A 20,305-nucleotide genomic window follows, 5' to 3' on the forward strand; every position below is an offset into this window, starting at 1 on the left:
AGCAAAGCCAGCAGTGATGTTGGGAAGTTACAAGGTCATTCATGATACTTCCATCTGTTCATTTACCTTATTTTCGGGAGAGTAAGGTTCTCTGCAGGAAAAGCAAATATTTTATTGCTCGCACAGTGAATCATCATTCTAGGTGTGTGGAATGGGTATCAAATGTAGTGCAAGAAAAAGAATACCTCTTGTTCCAGTTTTAACTTTGTTAAGTTAAGCAGCTAGCAAAGGTGAGTGATGACAGTAGCAAAAGCCAACTTAAAAGAAGTGTTACTCTTAGGTGTCCTGGGAATTGTGTATATGAAATAAAGTAATTAATGTATGAAATAAAGTAATCTCAATTGTGTTGTGTTCTGCTGAGTTAACACCAAAAATCATCACGTTGTCATCTTTAAAAATCAGTCTGCAATGGCAAACTGTATCCCGACATACCTAGGTTTCACTGGGAAGAGGAATTCTCAGTCCTGCTCAGCCAGAATTGGACTGATTTGGATGTGGCCCATGAAACATGGTTCTGCAGCTCCTGTACTTCCTATTGACAAGAAATGTTTTCTTTTTGTCTAGCAATACAACTTAAGAACACCAGTAATTGACAGAAATTTTGGCTAATCAAGGTCTTACAAAAATGCAATGGAGAGTAGTTTGTTTAGTTGATATGATAGAGACTTGAAAGCCAGGAGTCACTCAGATCTAACACTGTTATCATGCAATAAAATTATAATTTATTTGAATACAGTATAAGACTATAAGTTAACTTAACTATAAGTTAAGATATGTTTCTCTTAAGGAAAATTCACAGGTTTCCAACATCTACTATGCATTGGAGAGGCTACCTGTTACTCACTGATTCATTATTCATATTATGCCATAGTTTAAAAAATACAGTGTTAGACTTGCTTTGATAGGTTTTGTATTTCAGATGTAAGAATATGCCGTTATTGTCATTATTTTATAGTGTCCTATTGCTTTAGATACTATTTTTCAGCAAAGATGTTTCCTTTCTTATTATAAATTATTTGGGAAGAAATTCCTTCTCCATTTCACAGTTCTGATATCATGTTCAGTTGAGAATGTTTTTAAGTTTACCACTGCATGTTAGCAACAAATTGTATTTTATAAGGTTTATCTCTGTGCACGTATATATGTCCAGTATATGTATGTGTGCCATCAGTCTAGTGGATGCTGTTTCTGACCTTGACAGGGAGTTAGAAATAGCTGAACTTCAAGGTGTTTTCCAACACAAACATTTTGTTATCATCATAATATAACTAAATGGTGTAGTATGTAACATGTAATGTAGACAGAATACATAATATACATGTATACAAATTGTGATTTCATGTATAAGCATTTTTTAGCTTACTTATGAAGGGCTTTTCTGAACTCAAGTAAGATATACATTTTATGTGTTTCCTTTCATTCTAATATGCCTGCCTAATGGTTTAACAATGTGCTTTGCATATGCTGTTTTCAAAAGTCTGCTCTGAACAGTGGTATTTTTAAATTCCTGTTTGCTTGTAGTAAAATTGACGTGACTGACCTCAAGTTTGTGAGTACTTACACTATAGTTTTTCCTGTCTTGAATGACATTATGGGTGGGGGGGGGGGAATGACTGTTAAGGAGGTAATTTCAAGCAACATTTTATTGGAAAGTGTGTGAATTAGGGTGACTTTCCTCTCACCCCAGTTTTTTTAGCTCCTGTAAGAACTCTGACAAATCTTGCATGATTCTTTAATATTGAATGCATAAACTTTACAGTTTGCTTGGCCTATAAGTATCTGTGTTTCAACTACATGAATGATTCTGTCTCTTGTTACTTGTCCCACTCCTAAAAGGAAATCTAGATGTTTTTGGTAAGATGCATAGTGCCTCCTTGAAGTTGTAATTCAAGAAAGCTTCTTGTAAGCAAGTTAGAATACCTAATGCACTTTTTGTGCAACTCAGATATTGAAATTGGAAAATACTCTTTCCAGTTGCACTGTTGAAGCATCAGTAGAGCTTTGCTGTGCAGGCATGAAACCAATAAGTGCTTCCTTTTCAGATTTCCTTAGTTATCAAGAGAGGTGAGCAAATCTGTACTCGAGGCCTTTGCCAACACTGATGGTTAAACCTGACACCCAAAATAAGGAAAAATACTCTTGTCTGTCATGGTTCTTCAGGAAGCATGCTCTGGTCCTGGAGCAATTGTAATAAGCACAGTTAAAACTTCCCTGTTAAGTGAAGTTAAAATTCCCATTTTCCTACAGGATTGTAAGAAACTTTTGTGAAATTTAAAAATATGTCTCCTCTGTGGTTATTGCTGGCCTCTCATAAAATGTGGTACAGATAGTCCTGTCTGGAGCTACAGCATATTGCAGATGCACCCTCTGGGGCCTTCTCTCATTTCAAATCCATCATTTCTTAAATCCAGGACTCTATTTTGAGTCTATGCTAAATGCAGCTTCAAAAACGACTATTTCAAGACCAAATAGTTTTTTAAAAGTTTCATGCAAAATAGCTCTAGCTTTCTTTCTCAGGGGGTTTCCTTAAATACCATTCAGAGACAAAGTGCCTGTTGTAGAGTTGCGCATTGCTGGTAACTCATGCATGTCATTTGACAATAAAAAGTTTTAGCCGTGGAAAGTCTTAGAGGGGAGAGAGAGTATCAGGTTGAGGATGGTGGGTGAAAAGTCTTTCATTTTTTAGTCTGTTGCAGAAGCACACTTTTTTCCCCCCGGCTTTTCTGCACTGCATAAAGATGCACCAGTAACTCACTTGCCTGTATTTTATCTAGCAAGGCAATTTTTCTGTAGTGGTCAACTTACCTCTCCTACTTCTTGTGTTTATCTTTGTTTTTTCTTTATTCTTTTGAGATCTGGATAATATACTTGTTTGGGGTGACATTTACAGAGATTTATGTAGCTTGGCTCCTGTGTGAGATGTGAAAAACTTTGGGCTTTCACTATTTATGCTCTAAAATGGGGATAAGAGAGGCATCTTATATATGAGAATATAATGTTTTTATTTAAGTAAATATAATTATATCATAAAAGTATCTTTTACAAATAATAATGAGGGCTGAATTTTGTCAGACTAAGAGACACTGGATTTGTACTACTTTGTGCTCTTAAAAAGTAATGCAACAAAACTAAGATGTGCATTTATTAACAAAATGGTATGCTATTTTTTCCTTTAAATTAGTTTTGCTATTCCTATTCTATGAGATTATGTCTGAAGCTACTGCAATCGAGGTGGGGGTTTTGTGACACAAGTACTTTCACTTTTTTTTTTTTTAAATTAAAAAAAACCCCACCCAACCAAAAAACCCAAAAAACCAAAAAACAGGACCAGGTTCTGCAAGCAGCCAAGCATCAAAGCAATTTCACTAAGGCTGTAGTAACGCAGGAAGTAAGGGAAACACATTTCTTCAGAAACAACTTGCTTCTCTTATTTTTGAGCCCTTTCTTGTGATACTGAAAGTTGTTCCCAGTGAAAATAATGGTGTATGGTGCCAAGTGATATCAGAAAGCTAAATTGGGAGAAGCCTGCAGTGACAAAGTTAGAGTGCAAGAAGGTAGTGGTGAAACTTTCTCATATAGGAGCACACATACTGCAGCATACTGTCAAAATAGCATTGATTTAATGAGCTGCAAAGGCAGTCCTTGAACTTGTATCTCAAATTTAACACTGATAAAACAGTGTGTTCTGCAAAAAGCCTACTTGGAATGTATTTATGGAATGTATTCATGTTCAAAAATATTAATAATTTTCTTTCAACACGGGGTGTTGGCAGAGGGGAAATCATGCTGTATTTTTTTTCCCTTATTATTAAATATGTATATTCCTGGTAAGAATTATATAACAACAAGTTGCAAAATGGGAAAAACAAATGTGTTTCAAGTTATCCTGAGAGCATTAGTGCAGTTAGTGGTGAAATTTGGAGATTAGCCTAGAAAATGTCTAGCAGGACTGTAGATCCTGTAGATTTGAAATCACAAAGATAGTCCAGATGTTAAAAAATAGTATTTTACCAGTTGCACTGAGGTCACAAAGGAACAAACCTGATGAATGACATATTTGTAGCTAGAAATTATGTCATCATGTCCAGGATGAAACAGTGTGAGAAAAATTCAGGCCTCTGTATGGTGTCTCCTCTTCTGTTGTATAAGAAACAGAGGCCTCAGGCAGTGCATGCTGAGTGTGGTGCTTCATGTTTATACCTTGCAAAGACAGCGTGAGACTTGAGGTCTGTGCAAAAAGACAATAGGTAGACTCCTTCTCTGCTTCAGTAAAGCATACACAGATTAGTTCTGCGAGTGTAGGATGAATGAGTGAGAGAGTGTAAAATGGTTTCAGTCACAGAAATACTTTCATATGAAGTACTTTGTTTGTATTCAAATAACAACTTCTTTGTGTACAGAAGTGGGAAGACAACAATTTCCCTATCCAGACTGCTATGAATACATCCAGTGCAAGATATGTAGAAAGATGATCAGAGGTCTGGAGCACCTCTCCTCTCTCCAGGCTGAGAGAGTTGGAATTTTTCAGCCTGGAGAAGAGAAGGCTCCAGGGGGACCTTATTGCATCTTCCAGTACCTAAAGAGTACCTACAAGAAAGCTGGTGACTTTTGACAAGGCCATGTAAGGACAAGGGCAAAGGCTAATGGCTTTAAACGGGGAGAAGATGGATTAGGAAGAAATTCTTTACTATGTGGGTGATGGGATACTTTAACCGGTTGCCTACAGAATTTATAAGTATCACATCCCTGTCAGTGTTCAAGGTCAGGTTGGATGGGGCTCTGAGCAACCTGGCCTGAGAGGTGCCATGCCAGTGGAGTTGGAACAACATGATCTTTAAGACCTCTTCTAGCCCAAGCCATTCTATGATCCTACAAACTGCTATACTAAAATTCACACATGAATGCTTTTTGCTGGAATTGTGGCCATGAGATGTAAATCCCAGTAGTGATAGCCTGTGTTTATATCTCAGGGTCTATAATTAAGCTTCTCTGTGACTTGGAAGAAAAACCTATGCGTACAATATTTGCATTTTCTGTTTTGTTTAATCTGTGATCTCTTTCGCGTGATATAATTGATAGAGATAAAAAAAGGGTGCATGAGCAGTAGGTACCCATGGTAAAGGCTCTCTGTTTTAAAAATAAAAAAATGTATTGCAGAGATAACTTCACTAACTCAAACCTTTTCTGCTTAATTGTGATTGGGCTTCTTATCCCCATGAGGCTAATTTTGGACCCTGGTAACAGAGGTTGTAAGAAATTGAAACTTATGCCTTTGTCCAATTTGCAAGAACAGTGTAACATAGAACTTTTGCCAAGTGGAGGTACACATCTTGTTCCTTTGACTGTGTTCCTTTATTCAGAGGTCCCTTTTCTAACCATCAAATTATCCAAAAGGAGAATATGCAAATTGAACTTTTTGCTATAGATCAATGTACACCTAGACTTCCAGATGTGTCTGTTTTGCTTGGAAAAACACCATTTGGGGGTCATCACAAATGCAAAAAGTAATTCAATCTTAGTTGCCTGACCGGATTTTAAAATATACTTTACCTGCATCTCTACTAAAGATCAATGTATTTGAAAAAACTGTTCAGGAGGACGTTTCCCAATATTGACAGCATGTACTGCAGTAAAAACAGTGTTTAATATCTTGCTGAATTTTTCAATATGTATTGTTGCTTTTGTTTTAGCCAAAGCTATGCTAAATATAATACATCAGATTGACCCATCTGCAAATATTGCTGTACTTGATATATTCGTCACAGAGATGCATTAAAATATGCCTGTGGGTTTTTTTCCCTTTATTTCTTTCCCTAATTAAAGGAAAAAAAAATTGTTTTCTTTTCTCTCTTTCTTCCAATATAACTATAAGCTCTTTATTGACTTTTTAAATATATTTTTTCCCTTCCCTTTAGTACCCTTTTGACCATTCAAATTTTATGGCACTGAAGGCCTGTTTTTAGCAGACCAAAGTAGAAATCATTTCCTATACATGTGTTTCCTGTTAACATGTATTTATTTTCCTTCTACTTTGGCTCCCTTGCTCTTCATCCACTACAGCTTCCCATTCCTCCTTTCTTCCCAGTTCACTTGCATACAATCTCTTGTTGAGTCTCTCCCTTCCCTTTTTGCCTTTTTTGCTCTTTATTTTTACTTTGTTTCCCATCCCAACTTGCTCCTTGTGCTCACTTGCACCTTTCCTGTCTGTTTTATGCTTTTAAGACTTTATAAAAGTCTTCAAAGGGAAAGCAAGAATGCTTTTTAGGTAGATTTAGTTATCTTCTTGCTGTGAAGACATAAACAGTGCAAAGGAAACGGACAAAGTGAGAGACAGACTTCCAGGAACCTTGGCTGATTTCTGAGCGAGAGAGGTACACGCCTTCACGGAGATGAATGCCATGCATCTCTATGAAATGCCCCTGGACATTCCTCTTCTGTCCCCCCAGCCTCATAGATGTCAGTTCTTGGGAGCTGTATTTGTTATGCAGAGTTCCTGTGCCACCTGCCAACTCAATGGTATGGAAGGAGATCCCTCCAAACCCAAGTTTGTGACCTGCTGGGCCCATTGATGCAAGAGGTTTTTCAGAGGCAGGTGTATGCAAACAGGCACCTACTGTAAATTTCTGCCAACATCTTTTGGTAGAACAAGATATCAAGGATTAGTTATAAAATTATTTTTTCTAATTAGCTATATTAATTAGAAATCTTTGCTATGATTTGGAGAAACTCCCAAGAGAAGCATCTACCAAAAAAACCATTGCTTGACCACTGCCTTACTGCTGTGAGGGGAGATGGATTTGCCATCTGCTGCTGTGTGAAGTGTGCGTGTCTTCTTTCTGTCATAGCCTGACTTCACCATCACCTAGCAACTCCTTCATTCTCTCAAAAAACCTGCAAGTTCAGACCTATATCTCCAAACCAGTGCTTTTTACTGAAAACCTTTTGCTTTGAAGGGAGATGTGGATAATGTTGTTTTTTCAGCTTTTATACCAGACCAGTGTCAGTCACTGCTTGTGAACAGCAGCTTTTTAAATGTGATTACTCCTTCAGACTGGCCTTGTGAGGCATCTTAGTGTCTAGCCTTCCTCTCTGTCACTTTTGCATGTGCACACACTAACTCGCACACAGACACACAAACACAGCAGTCAGGTAAACCTCAGTAAAGGTTTTTAGCTGCTCTAAAACTAAAGGTTTTCTTAAGCTAATGGCTGCCTTTAGCAAGCATCTGAGTAATGCAGTGCTCTGCAAGAAAATTGTTCATGCCACCATCACCATTTTTGTGACAATCTGCTGCACCTGTTTCTGCAGTGAAGACGACCATCTGTCTATTCCCTGGCCATCCTTGCTGCTAGAATGATGATGAAGGGTAAGCAGGCAGGCTTGTCTGGCTGGCTTTTGTCTCACAGTATTCTTGCCTTTTATTTGGCAGTCTTTGGTTACTAATGCTGGGCTACAGCTCAGTGCTGTTATAATGCTGTCATATTGCAAGCAAAACTGAAGACCAGTTTATTTCTATAAAGTAAAAGCAGAGCCAGCTAGAATGAAATTTTAATGAATATCTTAATAATTTTTCTCTTACATAGCTAATCATCAGGCTCCCTATTCCCAGGAACAAGACAGAAAACAGAGAGGTTCAGGGGCTACACACTGTTAACAACAACTCTTCAAAGGCAATTTTCTATAAATGCATTTAAAATATATGCTGTTGAACTGATCTTTGTCATCTCAGACTAAAAACCCCCAAAAAGTAGCCAGTAAAATTGTAGGCTGAAAAAGGTATTTAATTTATTTAATCAGATGTTCCAGCAGATTAATGCTGGGTAAGGAGTATAATAAAATAGGCTATTGCACTGTACACCTTAAATTGTAAGAACACACTGTTCCTGGGATAATGTGTTGACTGAATTGTTGGGGTTTTTCCACTTTAGTCCATGGAATCTTTATAATATTCATAGACATGTTTCATCTTGTCAGAATCTTATTCTTTTTCTAGTTAACAATTGATAAAACAGTATACATTGAGCATAACTGTGATTAGTTGTGTGGGTTTTTTTCTTTCTAAATGCTGAAAGCTGTATTTTTACCTTTTGAAAACTACAGTGTGGGCTGTTAACTGACTTACAGATAATAAAGGATGCCTTTTCTAACCTACTTGTAATGATGCTTCCAACCCAGTTATAATGATGCAGTGAGAGGTGGAGATATTGTTTCAAGGGGCTTTTGTGTGAAGGAAGAAGATTCTTATTTAAGCCTCTCAAGAATTCAGAGAAATTAATTTGTGGAAAAACTTGCACTCATTTTCTTGGACGAGTTCACAGGTTGCGGTGTCAGGTTATGTATGGCTCTTCTACAAAGCTATCACCCACTGCTTACTCTTGTTGCTGGTGGTAAACTGTCTTCTTTTTGTTTTAAGTCCTGTTCATGTGTACATGGACACTTTTAAATTGAAAGGGCCAATTTATGCGCAGATGTGTTCTTTACTTACAGTGGTAGCTTAAGATTTTGAATTTCCCTTTAATTTTTCCAGCTAGGTTATTTAGCTAGTCATTTGCAAAGAAGTTCAAGGGGAGGGAGACTGTGATGGTGCTTCTATATTGTTTGTTAACTTGCATTTTCTTAATGCAAAAATGTTAAAATGGTGCAACTATATGTGGAGTATAAACAACACCTGAAGAATAATAGAGTGCTTCAGAACTGGGAAAAACATCTAGTAATGACTTCATCTTACTTTCTTGCTGCCAAAACTGTTCAGGGACAGGTTTTTCAATTTGGTTTGGCAAGTGAAAGACTGTTGGAGACAATTTGTTTATGTCATTTGGCTGGAAATAACTACTTTTAAAGGTTTATTTGAAAACATTTGCGTTGCCATTTAAAAATACTGTGACTGTGTCCATGCTTTTAAAACAGCTGTACATGTTTCTTACCCTGATATACCTCATGTTACTTGATGTCAGTAGGGTAGATACGTGTGTTGATGTGATTTGGATGTGTATATCACAGTGCAGATATGCTTGTAATTCAGCTGAGTGCCAAAGCATACTGTTGGGAAAAAAAAGTAGTCACTTGCTCATTCTGATCTGTTCATCCAAGACATGGCTTGGAGAACAATGATGGCTTTTCCCGGTCTTAAAAGTTTAAGAGCCAGACACGGTTAATGGATGAAGGGTTTTTACCTTGGTATTTTATTAAGGATCCTTATTGGTGCACCACTTCGCCAAGGTGGGATACGCCGCAATGCGCACACACAACAGATCACATGTACAATTTATAGACATTAAAAATCAGCATATCTAACAAGGACACCCCAATAGGAGATGTGGATGAATGGCATGATATTCTCCCATGCATGGAATTTCACCCTGGATGGGCCAAATCTCTGGTTTACAAGATAGATTCTAGAGAGGACATTGGTTTCCCACGATAATGTAGTGTTTTCTAGCCTCCTACAATGAGGCGTTTGGGATGTTTGGTCTCCTAACCTAACAGAATACTAGGTCCATGCTAAGTTATCAGACTTAAAGAATTACAAATATGCATGCTAAGAGTACTGAGGATACATGAAAAGGTATACAAAAGAAAAGGCAAAAAATCATCTTGGCATGAACAGAAATATATGGTTCCTTATGAGGTCAGTAGTAACCTTTACATTTAAGCAGCCACATTCCAGTCAGAGAATGGAATAACTATAAAAATTGTGACAGTTCTTTTGGTTCCCACATTGCAGTTCTACACTAATGGCTGCAAAATATCTGTCCTGATTTGATGACAGAAGCTCTGACAAATATCACTATTTCCCTGCATGCTGAGCAGTTCTTTACTGAATTGGTTTTAGAAATTCATGTTATTATATTAATCATGTTTTTTGAATTTTGGGGGGTTTTTTTGGGTTTTTTTTGGTTTTTTTTTTTTTTTTTTTTTTTTTTTTTTTTTTTTTGTCCTATGTAGCTTCTGAAATTGTTCTTTTCTCCCTTGAAGCTTTCTCTGTGGTTTAAAAAGAAATATGTTAGAGAGCTCCTTTAAACCAAGAAGGCTCCGGCTTTTGTGGTTTACAGGGCATTTAATAAAATGGGATAATACTTTCCTTTTCTATAGCTTTTTGAGTGATTTCAGAAATGTATCTGAGGAACTTCTGCTCTGTAGGAAACTGAGAGCTCTTAATTTAATCAAAGGAATTCTGGTGATGTAGGATTTGTTCTCTGCTGAGGCTGGTACAAGACAGTTTTTTCAAATCCTTTTCAAATCCTTTTTCAAATCCTTTTCAAGAGTAAAGTAAGCTTTCTATTAAATGCTAACCAAAATTAAGTTGTCCAAGGGAAGTATCTAGTAATTGCAGTTTTAGCTTTCCTGAAGAAAAAGAGTATGCGGGGGGTTAAATGGTTGCAATAGATTTTCTTACTCAGTAGGGTAACTTAGAGTATCTCTCATCTTGAATTTATATACAACTTTTGAATTTGGTGCTTACATCATTCTTCTATACCCATTCTTGAGTGATCTTATTTTTCACACAAGCTAGGCACTTGAAAAACAAGTCTCTGTATGAATATACATTTGGGAACCTAACCTTAGCCATGCATTTCCATTTTCTCTCAAGCTAATGTTGAACTCAGTTCAGGTGCTCTTGCCTGGCCCATTGAGCACTGCTGCTAATACTTCTTTCCATCTGTCTCTCAGTCTTGTTTCCTGGTATTATCACTAGTGGATTGGTGACTGAGGTTATGCAAAATTATGTGAGTGATTGAAACAGCTGAGGCAATTGGTCTTTCCTCCATTGTGGATCAAGAGTCTAACAGTATTACCTTCTAACAGTCTAACCTTCCTCATTCCATCCCAAATTTTCTTTTTGATCTTAGGGGTGACCATAAGAAAGCTGTTGCAAGGGGTTCCATTATGTTTGCTATTCTTTGATAGGTTACTTTTTGGTTAGTTTAATTGTCTAGGTAAGTTCTTGTGGGGCAGGTGCATAATAATGATGCTATCCAATGCATGCTTGGAAGGCAAGACCACAGTAGTATCAGCCTGGACCAGCTGAAATTGTTGCAGATATTCAGTCTGAGTGATAGATAGTGATTCAATGGAAACCAGGAGGAGTCATGGCAGTAACCAGATCTTTTCCCTCCTTCAAGACATTATCAAATACTTTTTAAAAAGTTGTCTAATCTATCAAAAGAATCTCAAAAATTACCTGTCACATCCTCCAGGGTAATCTCTTCCCTGTCACATCCTCCAGGGTAATCTCTTCCAGTCTTCAACTGTTTGTTTGCAGCTGTATGGAATGGCCTTCAATTGGAGACAAAAAGGGGACTTTTAAATACTTGAATTTCTTAGATAATCTTACTGCTGAATAGTTTTAACTTAGCTAGCATTCGTTAACAGCTATATGTACAAAAGTCATACTCAGAGGACCTGGGGAAGAAAGCACAGAGAACTTGAAGATCATAATAATCAATTCATGCATTGAGTTCAGTGTTTCCATGACATATCCTTCTGCAAACTTTGTTGTGAATAATTACATGCTAATATGAAAATAGCCTAAATAATTCCCAGTAGTGTATCATTTATGAGTTACCTGTGTAGAACTGATGCACAAATTATGCCATCTATTTTAGTGCATGCAAATTATTTTAACCACAGCTTTTTTGTGTTGTCTACCCAAAACTCTCAATGTTCTTTAAAGCAAAGAATTCTTATTACCATTTTTTATTCTTGCCTCTGTTGTAAAGTTATGTTTGCATAGCAGTTTTGAGTGTGGTTGGCCTTTTGAGGTGGAAAAATGCAGATGAGTAAAAAGGTAAAAGTTTCAAACTAGAGCAATACAGCTGTTGTGAAGTTCTTGTTATTACAAATGTATTTCTTATCAAAGTAACTTGTCCTGTGCTTTTCTGCTTTTTATCTTGCATGTTCAGTCTATTCTTTTTATATTTAATCTTCTACAAGTCCATTTGATCTATTTTTCTTTTCTCAAATGACTGTTTCTAGAGTTTCAGATTACTAAAGCTTCTGGGTTGACCAAATTACTCTTTTATATCTATTCCCAACCCAGCAAGGTGAGATTGTTTGCATCTCTGTTTGTATCATTCCTTTTGAAATAGGCACTTTCACTGATCTTCTTTTTGCCACACATGAGATTTCATTCCCCATGAATCTTACCTGCTGCTTGTATGAGTGAAGCAGCATGTCATGCTTTCATTTCAAGAAATCATGATCACAGTCTTGCATGAACCCTGTCACTCTGTTTTGCATGTACCATCAAAGACAAATGTAGAAGAATTTTCCCTCTCCTTGTGTCTTTTTCCTTATCAACCATTTGTCTCAGTGTGCTGCAGTATTTTATAGGACGGCATGCATTACGTGGTGGTTTTATCTCAAAGTGCAGTGTCTGGTATATGTTAGTAACAGTGGTCCATTGCCATATCAAAGTTGCCAAAGTAAAGGAGCAGAACTCTGACTCTGGGCTCTGCCAAGTCTTCTACATGTGCCCTTCATTGTGATACTACCCTAACTTATATTGCATACTGTTGTATATAGCATGCCGATGTTTTCTTCTTTCAGTTGTTTCAAAGAAAACCCTATCTTGACACTTCTATTAATTTGTAATTCCAGATGGCTTTATAGATAGCTTGCTAGTCTTCTAAAAATTGCTGTTATTGTGCTGTTATTGTAAAAGTGCACATGAAATCAGAATAGTGAAAACATAAATAGCAATTGGGAAGTCATCTTTGGCCATGTACAAATATGCCTTTCTGCTTTGTATGCTTTCAGACTGTTACTAAATAATGAGAAGTTAATGGGGCCATTTCACTTTGTGAAAGGAGGGCCTGTTAACAGTTTCTGCAAGATACACAATTTGACGTCAGTTATGTCAGAGATCAAATGTTTGTTCTTTCTGATTGCTGATCAGAGCTCACTGATTTGGAAAAGTCCCATGGTTATTAAGACATCAACACCATCTAGGTCCACAGTACACAGTAGAAAGTTTGCTCTGCTTTTACAGATGGTGTTTGGCAAGACGTAAGAGGTCCTCAGGTGCTCCTGAGGAAAGCAGAAAACACAGTAGTTGACAGTAAATGTTAAGTAGGCTAATAGGGAGTGGAGGAGTGAGATAGATTTAAGACCCTTGGAATGAAGCCTTGAATTTGGAAATTAATGGAGGAGGAACAAAGCCCAACCCACCTCTTCCATGCAGGTTATCTCTCACATGCAGAATTCACAAAATACAGAAGTTACAAATTAAAATCTATGTGCTTTGTTAATGAGCACAGTATGCTGTGTTTCCAAAGACTTATACACTTTGGCTCCTTCAATGAATTTTCAGTTTTATTTGCATTGCTGCAAAAACATTTCCATCTGAAAGAATCTAAGAAGATTATTTTGGAAATGAAGGATATGATTTGTAGCTATAGTTTATGGTGCTGTTCCTCGGACCCTGGATATTACAATGGTAATGTGTTTCACCTTGAAAAACAGGTTAGTGCACAAGGACTACCACTTTAAATGGAAGAGGAAGGGTGTCTTGTAGGTTGTCAAATCTTCTGGGTAATCAGATGTATTCTGGGTATTTGTAGACTTTGATGGAAGTGGTATTTTCTGAAGTTCCACATTTTCATTTTTTTCCCATCTGAAAGCTAAAGGAGGAAGATAGATGATCTGACATTTCTTGCAGTAAATCAAAGCATTACAATATGAACATATTTTTTTTTATAGTATGAATAATATGGTAAGTTACTTTTCAAATCCAGCCAGCAAACAAAGAAAAAAAAATCCTACTTCTATTATGACATTTTTAAAAGACATCCAAGTACTGTGCCGTATTCCTGAAACTGGGGGGAGGAAGGAGGGGAGGGGAACTGTAGAAATCAAACAGTATCAAAATCTTAGCATTGTGCTCAGATTAGTTGCTGAGAGACTAAAAGATCTGTCAGGGCACCGAAACTAATGTGTGTTATTAAAGCTAGGTAAATAAAGGTGGTGTGAACAGCTGACATGACTTAGAGTAGATGAACAGTCTAAATGGCAGTTATGTGTTGGTTTTTGCTTGCTGCTTTCACTGTAGCATGTATGCTGGCCTGATGGTATTACAAAGACCAGGAGAAAGAGGAGGGGTTTTTTTTCCCCTTTTATTTTATTTGTTAATTTCATCACTTTGTGTATGACTTCTGATTTTCATCTTATTATATTTGAGGCAAAATAAAAAACAAATCAGATAGGTAGATTAATCAGGGCTTTTGTTGTTGTTGTTGTTGTTGTTGTTTGGTTGGCTTTTCTTGTTAGGCATCACAGGCTACACAGTTTCTGATCTGCTTTTTTTAGCTCCTCACTCTGAAATTGTTCATTCTGTTAATTAGCATTAGCATTAATTAGCATTCTATTCAGCATTAATTAGCAAGAACAGCATTTTCCAGTTTTCACAAGTACTACCAGAGATTTTACACAGAAGATTTTATTTTCAGTCACCCTTAAAACCTCTGTAATCAGTTTGGGTTGGGAGATCGTGACAAGGTTTTAGACCTAATTGTTTGGGGTTTTTCTTTACTTTTTCCCTCCTTCTTCTTTAAATTCATATGACACTTGTTTTTTTTTTTCTGCCCGATAGAAAATATAGATTTTTAATTTTAGTAAAAAAAAAAAAAGTATTTTTTTATTTTTTTAGTAGCATAAATGAATGGTGTTTATAATGCATTATAAAGTTTTTGCTCTACTTTTGCAGTAATAGACATAAGGGATCTTTCAGTACTTCTGCAAGAAGTGGAAGTGGCAGTAGTTGACAATTGAGGTTTATTAGGCTGACAGGCATTACAGGGATTGGGTGGATTAAATCCTCTCAGACTGAAAATCTGAAAATCTGAATTTTTTTAGATTTGAAGCTTTTAATGACCTGTAAATGATTGTTGGATCCATTGCAACATGTAAGCATTTACTTCATTATCAGGATACATCCACTTAAAAAGATGTGCGTTATCTTTTACTCCTCAGATGTTTCAGATATGGGAGCATACAAGTTTGATCTGAGATGTCTACATGTCCTTCTGGTACAAAGTGAATCTGTTCCACAAAATAGTGTTTGGGATATTATAAAAAAATAGCTGAATTGTGTGTGTATATTTTTTTTCTTGTAATGGAGGGGCTACATACATTACTTCCGTTTTTATTTGGAGGCTACGTAACTGCCTGAGCACTCATGTATAAAAAATATTCTCTGACATTAAAAGACATAAGGTTTTTGGAGAAGGGGTTAACTTGTGATGACTGTTGAGAAAGCTGTCAGATCTTTGATGTGTTGTTCCTTTTACCACTCTGTGGATTAAATTAATGCTTCCTTTCACTTCTTTAGATCTGTTTATTGGCACTCTGCCTAGCAGTGCTTGCAGGTTCCTAAATGCCACTCTTCATTGTCTGATAAACTCAGAAGGAAGGCAATTAAACCATGAAAATTATAGTCAGCATTGTTTTAAAAAGCTTCTTTAAGGAGCTAAAATGTAATAAAACCAATATAAGTCTTACTATTCACCTGAAGCTAACAAGTCATTTGCCTCTTGAGCCTTCTGAAAATAGTGCTGATAGTATGCAGATACCTTTGGATGGATTTTGTATGGAAACAAGATGTGTGTAGGTAATTTTTATGTGTGTCAGAGGATTTTTTTTGTGTCCCAAACCCCTTAATTTACAGATAATCTGATAAATAATCCTACTGTTCAAATTCTGCTGGAGAGGGTAGGAAAAAACCAATTGACAGTTTTGACTGACATAAGTTAGTCAACTAAATTTGACAATGGTCCAGAGTACCAGCAAGCTTCATGGAATAATAAACAAGATAGGATGAGATCTAATTTGGAAATCCAGTGCTGTTGTGCATATTGTATTAGTTGGCAGAGAATCCAGACAGGAGGTAGACTTCATAAATGCATCATCTCTAAAAGAAATTTGTTCAGTGCCTAAGAAGGTATGAACTCAAATCTTTATGATCTCAAAAAAGTAGGGGAGTTAGCTTTAATAGTGCCTTCTGATCTTGGAGCTGCCTTCAGGTAGCTCCAAGAATATCATTAATGGTTTTTGGGTGCTTGAGCTTGGGGTAGGGGAAACACAAGAGAACAACTATGAAAAGAGTAGTTTTTCATTAATGAATGTGTATTCATGGATTTCTTCCACTGTAGAGTATTTTGGCTTAGAAGGCTTGCCTCTTCTGGCAAAATTTTGTGTAACACAGGTCTCCAGCTTGACATTAGAGCTGAAATCTGTCAGTGTATGTCTCCAATGTGGTTTGGTGGAAGAATGCTCAGCTTCCATGAGGAAAATATGTCTGAACAAACCTCACCAGTAAGAGATTTGTTATAATGGAATGACTATGGTTTTCATAGTTGTCTTAGAAGCTGCTGCTTCTGATGATTCTTTTTAATGGAATTCACTATAAAGGCTGTTTGTATGCTAGAAGTGCTAGAAATTCTTGTCAGCATCCTTACATGTTGTACTGACAAGCTGTTGTGATCAAGAAAGAATGAAGTCTTGGTGTGTAAACTCCCAGTTACTTAGGACAGATACAATTACTATTCTGATACTCCTTTTTTTTTTTTTTTTTTTTTTTTTGGTCTGGTTCTGAGTTAGTATCATTGGTATGAACTTAATGTAAGAGTCTTTGTGCTTTTCTGAGAAGTCACCTGCCACATTCTGAGGATTTAGTGTCCTCCTGGCAAAAGAGAACTAATCAAGGATTAAGAAACTGTCACATTTTCTGAAAAATCTCTTTGCCCAGGATTTTCTTCTGGGAAGCTGAGAAGCCTCAGAGAAAAGGAAAACAAATTCTTATCTCATTTGCTTCTCCTGTGTTGAGCTCACATGTGGAATGTGTTTGGAGACTGTTTATCCAACAGGTGGTTGTTTCATTGGTTTCATGTGAATTGTTTTGCCTTAATGACTAATCATGGCCAAGCTGTGTCAGGGCTCTGGAAGGAGTCACGAGTTTTCATTATTATTCTTTCTAGACTTCTGTAAGTATCCTTTCTGTATTCTTTAGTATAGTTTAGTATAGTATTCTTTAATATAATATAGTATCTTAAATAATAAATTAGCCTTCTGAGAACATGGAGTCAGATGCATCCTTCCTTCCTATGTCTGGGAACCCTGCAAATACAAGAAGAAACACTTAAATAGGTAATCTGAAATGCACAGAACTGTAAGAATGAAGTTTCTGGATTGAGTCTAAAATGTTGTATTCCATCCCAATACATTCTCTTGCCAGGAAAAAAAACCAAACAAACCCAAAGTGTTTCTGAAAATATATTTCAGTGTTTCAGACTGAAAAATCTGCAATGTACCATCTATTTTATTTGTAGATTATTAATCTTAAACATACATAGTTGTTTCTTGAATTCTTTAATTTCTAGTATTCTCCCTCTGCCCAATGGAAAATTTAAAGCTTCATTTAATCTTGTTTTGTCTTGTTGTTTTTTACCCCTCATATTTAAAATTAAAGATTACACCTGTGAGTAGTTACAAACATGTTTTCTTTTGCGTGAGGTTTCTAACTCACTGCAGAAGCCTGACAGCAGTACATCCAGGGATATGTCTGTATTAAAAGCTCTGAAAAATATTTCAATTTTAACTATCAATCAGAACAAGAACATGTAATTAAAATTACAAGAACATGTAATGAAAAGTTGCATGGCTTTTATTTGGAGTGTGATTCCCTAACAGCATGTTTTATTAATGCTTTTTAAAAATGATTTGTTTAAGAAAGTGGTCTAAATATGCTAAGAAATTCATTCTCCAAAAAAACCCAAAAAGTTTTCATGGTAATGGAAATAAGTAGACCTGATTCTTGGTTGAAGGAACTAATACATGGGCCTGTTGGAATCTAGCAATAGCTTTTTTTCATGGATGTTGGCTTTCACTGAAGTTGTTGGAAGTTCTAAAGTTAACTTGAAATTGAGCTGGGAGGCCATTTGGGTGTAAGGTACAAATACCTGTTCATGTGAGCTGGGCCTCAGCAATTCAGGTTGTGTAAAAACAATTGACTATTTATAATCTGGAAAAATTAATACCTTATGCTGTTAGTAAAAGATAAACTTTGACTATATAAGGAACATTATATAGTTAATTAAAAATTCAAGAACGAGAAATCAAAGCTGGGTAGGAAGCTCACATTTACCGTCTGTCATCTCTGTTCCAAAATGCTAGCTATGTGGTGGGCAGGGTGGTGTTGACATTGTGGGCTTCTGGCTGATCACAGAAATTAAAAAGGTACCCCTGTAGCTCTAGAGGAAAATGCATATGGCACTTTTCCCCCAGAGTGATGGATATTGCAGTTTGTGTTAGTTGAGAAGCATGTGGTTCTATGATTCTAGTGTGAGAAACTAAACTGTAAAACAAGATATTTTTTTTTCCTGAAGCATACATTGAATAGGTGTGATTTTTTTTTTTTTTTTTTTTTTAGGTCTGTGTTTAGGACTAGGAGGTGTTTGGAGCAGAAGGATGGAACTGAAGGCTGTAATCTTGTGTTTCAAGAAGACAGTAGTTTTTGTTGCACATAAGATTTGTGACCAAAATGTTGACTCTACAATAGTGTTTGGAAAAAAAAACCCTCTTTAAATTCCTACTGTACTTTAATGTTTCTCTTTCTTTGTTGTCAGGTAGGATAGCATCTAAGATGCTAAAGACAAGATCTTTATAGCCATCTTTCACTCATGGTTTAAGCCCAGCCAGGCATTGAGCCCCACACACTGGCTCACTCACTCCCTCCTGATGGGACTGGGGAGACAATCAGTAGGATAAAAGTGTGAAAACTCAGGGGTAGAGACAAAAACTGTGTATCTCTAGATAGGTAAATAGATAAATCAAAAGCTGTGCATGTAAGCAAAGCAAAACAAGGAATTCATTCACCATTTCCCATGGACAGAAAGGTGTTCAGCCATTCCCAGGAAAGCAGGGCCCCATAACATCTAATAGTGACTTGGAAAGGAAAACACAGTCGCTTTTACCATCCTCCCTTCCTTCTTCCCCCAGCTCTATATGTTGAGCATGATGCCATATGGTCTGGAATATCTCTTTGGTCAGCTGGGTTCATGTGTCCTGGCTGTTCTCTTTCCCAGCTCCTTGTGCATTGCCCTTCCGGCCCACACACTGGAAGGGTGCAGCAAGGCCTTGATGCAGTGTAAGCACTGTGCAAGAGTAGAAAATATTCCTGAATTATCAACACTGTTTCCAGCACAAATCTAAAACATAACCCCACACTAGCTACTGTGAAGAAAATTAACTTTTTTCCAGCCAAAGTCAGCACACTGCAGTATTTCTGTAACAAAATGTTTTCTTCCTCTACTCGCCCCTTCACCACGTCTTACTTTAATGTGAGCTTTTCCTTTGTCAGGTACATACAGAGACTCAGTGCTTTAGTTACAGTAGTTTCCTGCTATGGTAACAAAAAAAAATAAATAGCTGTAGCTTAGCCTGGAAGTGAGTCCAAGACTGTAAGTTGTGACCTGTCTTTGAACTGTTAAACCTCATCAGAACTGAGACAGTAGCTGTTGCTCTGCACATTATAAAGCATGTGAGAAGGCACCACATACCGCTTCCGTAGCTCTAGGGCAGGAGGAAAATACACAAAGTATTACTTGCTTAGCAAAAAATTGTTAGCATGGAGCTAGAGATGGTTGTCACAGCACAGATTTTGAAAGTTGTTTAAAATGACCACAGTTAAGATAGTGTGTTCTGTTTCTCAAAAGATTAGAACAAAAATAGTTCTATTCTAGATGCCTTTAGGAAATGAACTGACACATACAGGAAATATGTGCCTTCTTTATGGTTTATGAGTTTTTATACTTGGTAGTTACTGAACTTGGTCTCTTGTTGTCTATTTCATATTGTTGTCAGCATTGCAGGGATATATTTTCACATAAGTGAAGTGTTCTTGAATAATTTGTCTGCGCTGGGAAAAAACCAGGCTTTTCTCCCACATCTAGCATGAGTGCTTTCTTCAGCTGACTTACTGAATGAAAGCTGCCATGTTGCATTTATGTTTGGCTTTTGCTGAGTCTGTGTGCTTATAATTTAGGAAGATTTGTGTGTGGTGGAACATCATATTGTATCAATAGTCTTGGGAGGTATGTGGAGAACAACAGCTTGGGTGGGGATTGGTGTTTTAACCCAGTGATCAGTTATTTAAAAAGTCTTCTACTAGTAAGTAAAATGACATTTCTTTTCCAACAAAAGCTGTTTTAGCAAGTTCTTGATGCCTTTGTGTACTGATAGAGTTGTAAGCATGGGTGAATACTAATATTAAGTGTATGTAGTTCACCTCACTCACCTATAGTCACATAAT

The 20,305-nt window shown here is 36.7% G+C and overlaps 1 protein-coding gene across 1 annotated transcript in view; it reads left to right on the forward strand.

Annotated features, from left to right (window-relative positions):
- Positions 1-20,305, forward strand: part of PIP5K1B (phosphatidylinositol-4-phosphate 5-kinase type 1 beta) — a 98,030-nt gene that overhangs the window by 16,068 nt on the left and 61,657 nt on the right. The window lies entirely within an intron of this gene.

This window comes from Motacilla alba, chromosome Z, assembly GCF_015832195.1.
Source record: "Motacilla alba alba isolate MOTALB_02 chromosome Z, Motacilla_alba_V1.0_pri, whole genome shotgun sequence".
NCBI lineage: Eukaryota > Metazoa > Chordata > Aves > Passeriformes > Motacillidae > Motacilla > Motacilla alba.